The sequence below is a fragment of the Limulus polyphemus genome, unplaced genomic scaffold (genome assembly GCF_000517525.1).
Source record: "Limulus polyphemus unplaced genomic scaffold, Limulus_polyphemus-2.1.2 Scaffold1357, whole genome shotgun sequence".
Classification (NCBI taxonomy): domain Eukaryota; kingdom Metazoa; phylum Arthropoda; class Merostomata; order Xiphosura; family Limulidae; genus Limulus; species Limulus polyphemus.
This window is the reverse complement of record NW_013666967.1, coordinates 76,260-84,300: the sequence shown is the minus strand read 5'-3', so window position 1 is coordinate 84,300 and position 8,041 is coordinate 76,260. Positions and strand designations below refer to the sequence as shown.

The 8,041-nt window shown below is 31.1% G+C and overlaps 1 long non-coding RNA gene across 1 annotated transcript in view; it reads left to right on the top strand.

The window, feature by feature from the left end:
• LOC111086722 overlaps window positions 1-1,795 on the top strand; it is a 27,640-nt gene extending 25,845 nt beyond the window's left edge. Inside the window, exon 4 of the long non-coding RNA XR_002611447.1 lies at window positions 1,671-1,795. This is a non-coding gene — a long non-coding RNA (uncharacterized LOC111086722). The remainder of the gene's footprint in view (window positions 1-1,670) is intronic.
• Window positions 1,796-8,041: the final 6,246 nt, after the last annotated feature.

The following is an 8,041-nucleotide window of genomic DNA, read 5'->3' as shown; positions in this document are numbered from 1 at the left end:
AACAATATTTAATAACGGGTTTTGAAAGAGGATGAGGATTGTATACGTGAGTCGCTTGCTACTATTTGTTCTGAGTCGTTAAATAGTGGGCAGGTGCCTTTGCTCTTTTTTATATACATCAATGACATAGATGAAAGAAGGGTCAATAAAGTATTTAAATTTGCTTATTACATTAAAGTTTTGAGTGTTGCTGGCTGTGAGGAAAAACTACTGATTCACAAAAGGATTGGATTATTTGGTAAGTTGGGTAAATAAATTGTAGGGGACTTCTAATTATAATAAATGCAAGATAATGCACGTGGGATATTACAATTTGAATAATAAGCATAATGTTGATGCTAATAAATTAGCGTTATGGAAAAAAAAACATTGGTGTTCTGGCTGATCAGTCTCTTAAGCGTTCTCTTGATAAAAGAAGAGTTAGAGAGGATATGGTTGAGAAGTTTATGATTGTTAAGGGAATTGATAATGTTGATGCCACATCTTTTTCGCGTTTAATGGTGAGAATGGTATGACTAAGGGACACAAATATAAATTTGGCAGAATACGAATCATCTTTAGGTAAGACGGTTTTATTTTTCTAACAGAGTGTTTGGCTTTTGAAACGGGTTGCCTTCAGGTGTGGTAAATGCAGTTCATTTAAAGGAGTTTAAGAGAAAGCTTGATAAATATTTGAATGATAAGGGCTGGTTTTAATTTTTTTTAGTGCTTAGTTTGTGGATAGGACGGCGTAGATGAACCAAAAGGCTTCTTTTCCTTAAATGTTATGTGTTGTAAGCTATATTTAAATTTATATATTTATTTACTAGATGGCGAATGATGTTATGATCTAAATATTTCGTGTATTATATAGAAATAGAGTACCATATATGCATATAAGTAATTTCAAGCAGTGAATTATAGTAGGATTGAGTTAGTTCAGTGACAGAGAGTTATTACGTCTGTGATTTAATTAGAGTTAGACAGTTACGGTTAGTGTGTCTCTGATTGAAACTGCGAAAGTAAGTTTATTTGTGAGTACGGTAGGGGTGGGTTAGTTTTCGAAAGTTGTGTTAAACGTTATTTAATCTGTTGTATGTTACAAGTAAACATAGCTTGTGATAAACCTATTTATTTATTGAAGAAATAAATTAATTCGGTATCGTTACCTTGAATGGACTTCGCATTATTTTTACTCGGTAATCCAAAATAATTCGTCAAACAAGACATGTTACAACAGTATTAAAAAGTGCCACCTCCATGGTTTATGTGTTCTTCAAAAGTAGGTTTTGTGTTCTTTTTCTCCTATAAGTTATTTGGTAACAAGAAAGCCTTCCAATTTATCAGCGGCTAGTTATATATATCTTTGCGTTAAAAAATAAGCGAACAAGAAACAAATGTGATAAGCAAATACATCTGATTGATGAAGGTTTTCGTTCCTGTCACTGTATTCAAAGTATTAGAAAATTTTACAAGGAGAATGGTGTACACATGGAATGCCTCATGAAATAGAAATAAAACTTTATGTTAGATATCTTTGTTAGTACCCTACTGATCCTCATATAAATATATAAAAGCTAAATGGTTTTCGTATTGTCTTTGTTTAATTAAAGCTAAACATGAATTTTTATACCATAAGTTTGCCTTTTTAACCTATTTTCGTTGTATTTTATCTTCCAAATATATTAAAGTGTTTCACAGGCGGCGTCAGTTTAAAACAAATTATAATCATGTGGAGGACTAAAACTGTTAAGCATCATCGACGACCGAAAAATAAACAAACAAAAAAGATTCTTATGTTCGACGAAGAGGAAAGAAAGTAAGTAACCTTAATATTATGTTTAAACCTGAATTTTTTATTTTTTTGCGGGTTTTTTTCTTCGATGAATGACAGTCTGGATCTTTATAATTTACTTAGTCACTGGTGCTGTTAGTGTTAGTGTAATTAAGGCCTAACGTCTAGGGCGGTTTGAGTTTGACTAAATTCGTCCGACGTGACTTTACATTGTTTCAATACACATAACAATAATTTAGTACTATAAAGATGTATTTTTGCAAATGTGTCATTTATTTATATATATGTTTAATTTACTATTTGTAAAAGAAAACTATTAGCCTGTCATTCATATATTCTCACAAAAGGTGGTGTTTGCTCAACAAGTGAACGAACAACAGAGATTTAAATTTTAAACTAAGTGACACGTTATTGTTAGTATTACATGTTTTAACGCCAGAAGTAGCAGAATTTGAAGTACAAACGGAGTTTAATGAGAGGTTATTAAATTGATTTTTAAAGAAGGAAAAGGATGTTGATTAATAATTTTATTTCAATTATAATATTTACGGTAGAATAAATATATAATGTTTAAAAAGTGTTATCACTGTATCAGCAAAAATTATCTTTACAATTCCTACTTGAAACTCCTGTACTGTGCCCATAAACAAATAATGAGGGATGGGAATAAGATTCCTATTAGGGATTCCCTGTGAATTATTGTTCTTGGTCATGGAAGTGTCTAGTGCAAAGCTGCGGTTGTGAATATATAAATCTTCCATAATCAAAATACTAAATTATTGTACACCAAACAACTGATAAAAAATTCTACAGTACTATTACATGCTTAGTTTGCACTGTTTATTTCAAGGCAACCGCACTACCACTAGTTGTAAATTGGCTATAATAAGATTGCCAAGACTGCTAATCATTCCTCTGCCATTTGGTGGCAACCAATGAGCAATTGTTAACACCAAAAACAAGGCATTGGTGAGCGGGTGCTTGGCCATTAAGAGTCATTGATATATCAAACAATAGCTCTCTTCATGCTTTTTATTGTTCTATTGTTTTTTGTTGTTTTTTTTTGTATCCAGAAGCATTTTCTATTTGTAAATACACAAACAAAAAAAATTGGAAATTGAAAAATTAAAGCCATATAATGAACTTTTTGGTCCTTATTTGATAATTACACAATTCCAGCGGATAGCATGTCAACGAAATAAAGATGAATTGGAACTGTAAGCAGATGATATGTTGCCTTGACAACAGTTTGCTTTTTGTCATAACTGATACACATCTGTCAATCATGAAACCAATGTGAATACAGAATCTCTCATTTACGTTAGTAGATAAATTTGCAAGTTTGTACTTGATTTCTAACATCTGGTTGTTGACAGTTTTCATTTCTTTTAGCAGTATAATATAAATTCACTCGTATAGGTTTTAAATTGTAGTATTTTATTAGGGTTACATTTTATCTCATCTTGTCACAAGTTTCATGCAATGTCTGAGGTTACCAGGTAAAGCAAATTTATTTGCATTGTTTCAATTAAACATTTGTGTGGTGTGAAAGGACAATTTACAGGTATGATTATCAATTGTTTTTTAGTTAATTATTAGCTACATAATTCAAATTGCAGTGAATATCTATTAATTTTTTTACTGTGAAATCCAATGGTATGTAATTGTTTTGGTTTTTGCAACTTAAAATTCAAAGAAACCCCTACTCCTATTGCATAGTAGTTTGGTTTATTCTAGGGTTTATATGATTGAGGCTGTTGTACAAATTGAACTTTTAAAGCAGAAAAGTAAATTCAAATACATATATTTTTAACATAATGTATGTATGCAGATTTACTTATATGGTAACTAGGATGTAATATCCAGCACCTGATGTTGGCTCAGATACAAGTCTGCAGCATGTAAAACCTGAAATGGCACACACTGCTGTGCAATATGAGTCTTTTCCTATTCCTGTAATAATAATAATAATAATAATAATGAAAACAACAACAACAATAAAAATTCTATATGTTTGTATGAGAATGGTTGTATTCATTACTGCAAATTTCCATAAAGTAGCTAAAAGTAGCCAGAGAAATTAATTCTTCAGTATTTTTGTCTTATCATTTTTGACCTTTTTTTTATTCTGTTCTGGCTTTATCATAGTCTGGGAATACATAATTTTGCATCTGTAATATGATAAGTTTGGTTTCGTTGGTGACTCAGTCAAGAACTTCCACAAGACATCTACTTTTTTGTTCCTCTGACATTGCAGACCATAAAACTTGGGGAGTGTGAAATCTGGAATATAATGGTGCAATTCATAAGTTTCCTTCTAAGGTCTATGAAATGTAATTTCAGTATACTGGACATTTTCTCAATAAATTGTGCTTTCCATGTAGTGGATAATTTCAGCAAAATGATTAATGAACTTGTGGTTGTTATTTGCCCAGCCAAGTGCAAAAGTTAGATGTTCATATTAAAAGTTACATTTTTGTTAGGTATCTTCCCAGACACTTGGTTACAGTGGGCATGAGAGTAAAGCTAAACTTGATGCACAAAAATAGTAGGTAGATCTCAGTAGTTTTTGGAGTATAAAGAAAGTCTGCCCATTCTTTTCTGGGAGTGTCATTCAGAATGTCCACCATGCTGGGCCCTTCTGATTTCAACTTTCAGCACAGATTCATATAAATTCTCATAAGACAAATAAAGTTAAAACCAACATTTTTTTTTAACTAACCATTAATGAACGTGCATGACACTTCTTTATAAAAATAGAATAAAGAAGCGATTATATATCATAAAGTAACTAACTCACATCCTTAATAGTTAAACATAAATGTAACACTTGATAAACTTTATATAAACTGGTCTTATTTTCACTTCAGTTCATTTTATGGAGAGATGTTGTGCACACGTGATTAATAGCTAGAATGTAACATTTGATAAATTGAAGCTTTGCTTAGGAATATGGGCTATCAGTCCATCTCAGTTATTAACAACAATAACAAATTTATAATTTCTTACTGCTATCTCACTGTGTCAATATGTAAAATACTTACCATGCTTATAGTCAAAACCCATAACACCAGCATGGTGACCATCCAAATAAACTGCCTTCTCTTTCTTACAGTTGTAACTTTGCAAGGTAAAATTATCATCTGATATCAGTTTTAGGTTTCATTTAAAAGGCTTTACAAAGATTGTTTTATTAAATATGTAACATAAAATACTATAATTCACTCTGGACATTCAATGAAAGAATGTGCACATGTATATCTGTCTATCATTCTTGTTCTTGTGCTCTGTTCTTCATAACTATTTTTCTTTCAATAATAATGACAGTGAATTGTTTAAAGGCAAAACTCATGGAGGATATTTGCAGAAATTAAAATTTACCTTTTTTTTTACCTTTTCTTCATTAATTACTCTTAAATAAATGTAATAAAATGTCAAAATATTGATTCTAAAATATTTTTAATTAGAAGCAATAAATAAGCTTGAATTAAAAATTTGTGGTGAAAAAATATGAAAAGCATGAGGAAATTCTGTGTTCAGATACAATGATATTATAGTAAGTTACTTTGTTAAAACTAGACTGTTATACATGAAAATATAACATACACATGAAGTATACAAAACCTGTAACGAGCTGAAAATACGATTAACAGTGTTCCACGGATTTCTCCCTACAAATTTCCCCAAGACTACTATACTAAACAAACTTGAATTGGTAAGAGTTCCATATGGCACCCCCACTCAATTTTAAAAAAATTCATCAAAGTAATATTTATGTATTAATAAATCATATTAATAGTATGATCTGATAATTTTAATGCACTTACTTCATTAATTAGATGTACAATCTTCTTGGGGATAAACTTTACAAATGTCTTGTATAAAGGCATCAAAAAGGCTACTTTTTTTTTTTTGGTAAACCCCAAAAAGCCATGTCCCAATTTTTCTAATACGCCCCTTAAAATAAACCATTTTCAGAATCTTTTTTATCCAGGCAATTATACAATTTTTGGGTGGGGGTGCCATATGGAACTCTTTCCTTCCACTAATTGCCCAGATTTACAAAGCTACTTAAAGGGGTTATCCCTGTTGTGCCTACTGCAGGTATTGAAACCTGATTTTTAGCATTATTAGCCCCCAGACTTACCACTAAGCCACTGGGGAGACAGTTGCCCAGCTTAAATTAATACCAATTTTGTACTATTCAAATGTCACAACATACCTGACCTGTATTAAAAAAAACAATTTTTTCTTCCACACCCTAATTGAAGAACTAAAAATGATTCTAATCTAATTTTCACTTCTTAATGCATATCCCATCAAAATACATCTATTTTGATCAACTGATATTAATTATCCACATTACGATATTCAACTATAAAAATATAAGTATTTCTGTATATTTGTTGTACCTTGTTTACCGTAACTTGAAAGAACTTATTCAGAGTATCATTAATATAATGTACAGGTTGTGTATAAGTGTTCAATAATACTAAATAATATTTAGTAATGGCTATATCATTAAATGACCCACATTCATGATTATATAGTCATCAACAAAAATTACCCCTCCATTACACACCACATACAAACGTACTAGTCAATTCGGCTGTGTTACACTAAACCCTCATTAATACTGAATTTTAACTGCCATTTTGATCCATTTTTAGTGTTGTCAGAAGCATTTACCACCAGTTGCCCATATCTGTGTTTATTTATATTTAGCATCATTAGTTTCTTCAACAGATTTGAAACACAATGAAACGATGTAATATTTTACCTAAAATTCTTTTCTTCTAATTCCAAGTTCCCAGAGTTCATTTTCCTTCATGTGCTCACCAATGTGGAGTGAGCACAATGAGCTCTGATGGTACGTGATCAGATTTCAATCAGTGTGAAAAGCACCAGGACTGTACTGTTGTGAGTTATAAACATTGTGTAATGTAGTTAACACTGATCTGCAGGTAGCTTCATTGATTAAGATGCTGTTTAATGTTATCATCATTGAAAAAAAAACAGACATGAATATATATATATATATATATACTTTGAATTCAGAGGTTGTAATTGGTGAAATATTCTTGTGCTTTACATTCATGATTCTAAATGATGTCCTGGCAGTTTACAATACGAGGAAAGGCCTCAAAAATATGATATAATAAAATTAAAAGTATTCAATTATCAAATTTTGGTTCAAATACTCGTTAAATGGCATTCTTATTCAGAAATTCGTTTCATTTCTACTGCAGAGTAATAACAACTAGTCATCATAATAATCACCCCAGTTTACATCACACTTTTCTGCATTTTATAATTAAATCAATTTCATTTTATTATTGCTTGTCGTTAAGCAAAAATCTGCATACTTGGATATTTATGTTGTGCCCAATGCAGAAATAAAACCCCAAACTTTAAATGCTTACTGCTGAACCACTAGGATTTATTATTGTCATTACAAACTTCCGGTGGTGTCAGTTACGACATCGCTTTTTGAAAATGAAAGACAGGAACTAATCACTTCGTGATAAAAAGTTTTATGGAAAGTTTTTAAATACGACATTACCTAGAACTGAAATTAAAAAAATAAGTGTTCACTTTACCCAAAACAAGCTAAAATGAAATGTTTACAAAATCCAAATAATAAAATATATCTACCATTTTCAGCTGTTTCCAACTCAACTCTTTTTCTTGATACATGACGAGATTGCGTCAATTGGCTGAAACTGAAAGAATCGGGATATGCACCGATATCGTCATTAACATCAATTTCTTTTACTTCTGGAAGAAAATTCAAAGATCTTTTTTCACTAATACTAAAAGTTCGGGCGTTTTCATATAAAACTGGGGTAAGTTGGCTTCCTGACAAGAACATTTTCATATTTGATTTTTCACTTTTACTTTCGACTTCCCTAGTTTTTGTCCTCGACAGTAAATATGAGTCTATTCCACCGGCGTTATGGTTTGTCCGAGATTTCCTCTCCGTCTGTAAACTTAATTCGCTAGCTTCCTTTTGTAATGTTACCCATGACAATAATAGTGCGGCGGTTAGAACAATAAAAAAACTTACTGAAAGACGTCCAACACCAATACTTGAAGATAACTTGAAAGATTTATAGTCCTGAAAAATAAATGCCATAACCCACTGAATGCATACTTCCACCATCTCGGTAAATGTGACACGTAACTTTCACACTCTTTTTTTTTTCCGACTGTTGTGTAATACTACTAGTGTTAGCGCCATCTGTATTTTGTATAACAAACCCTAAA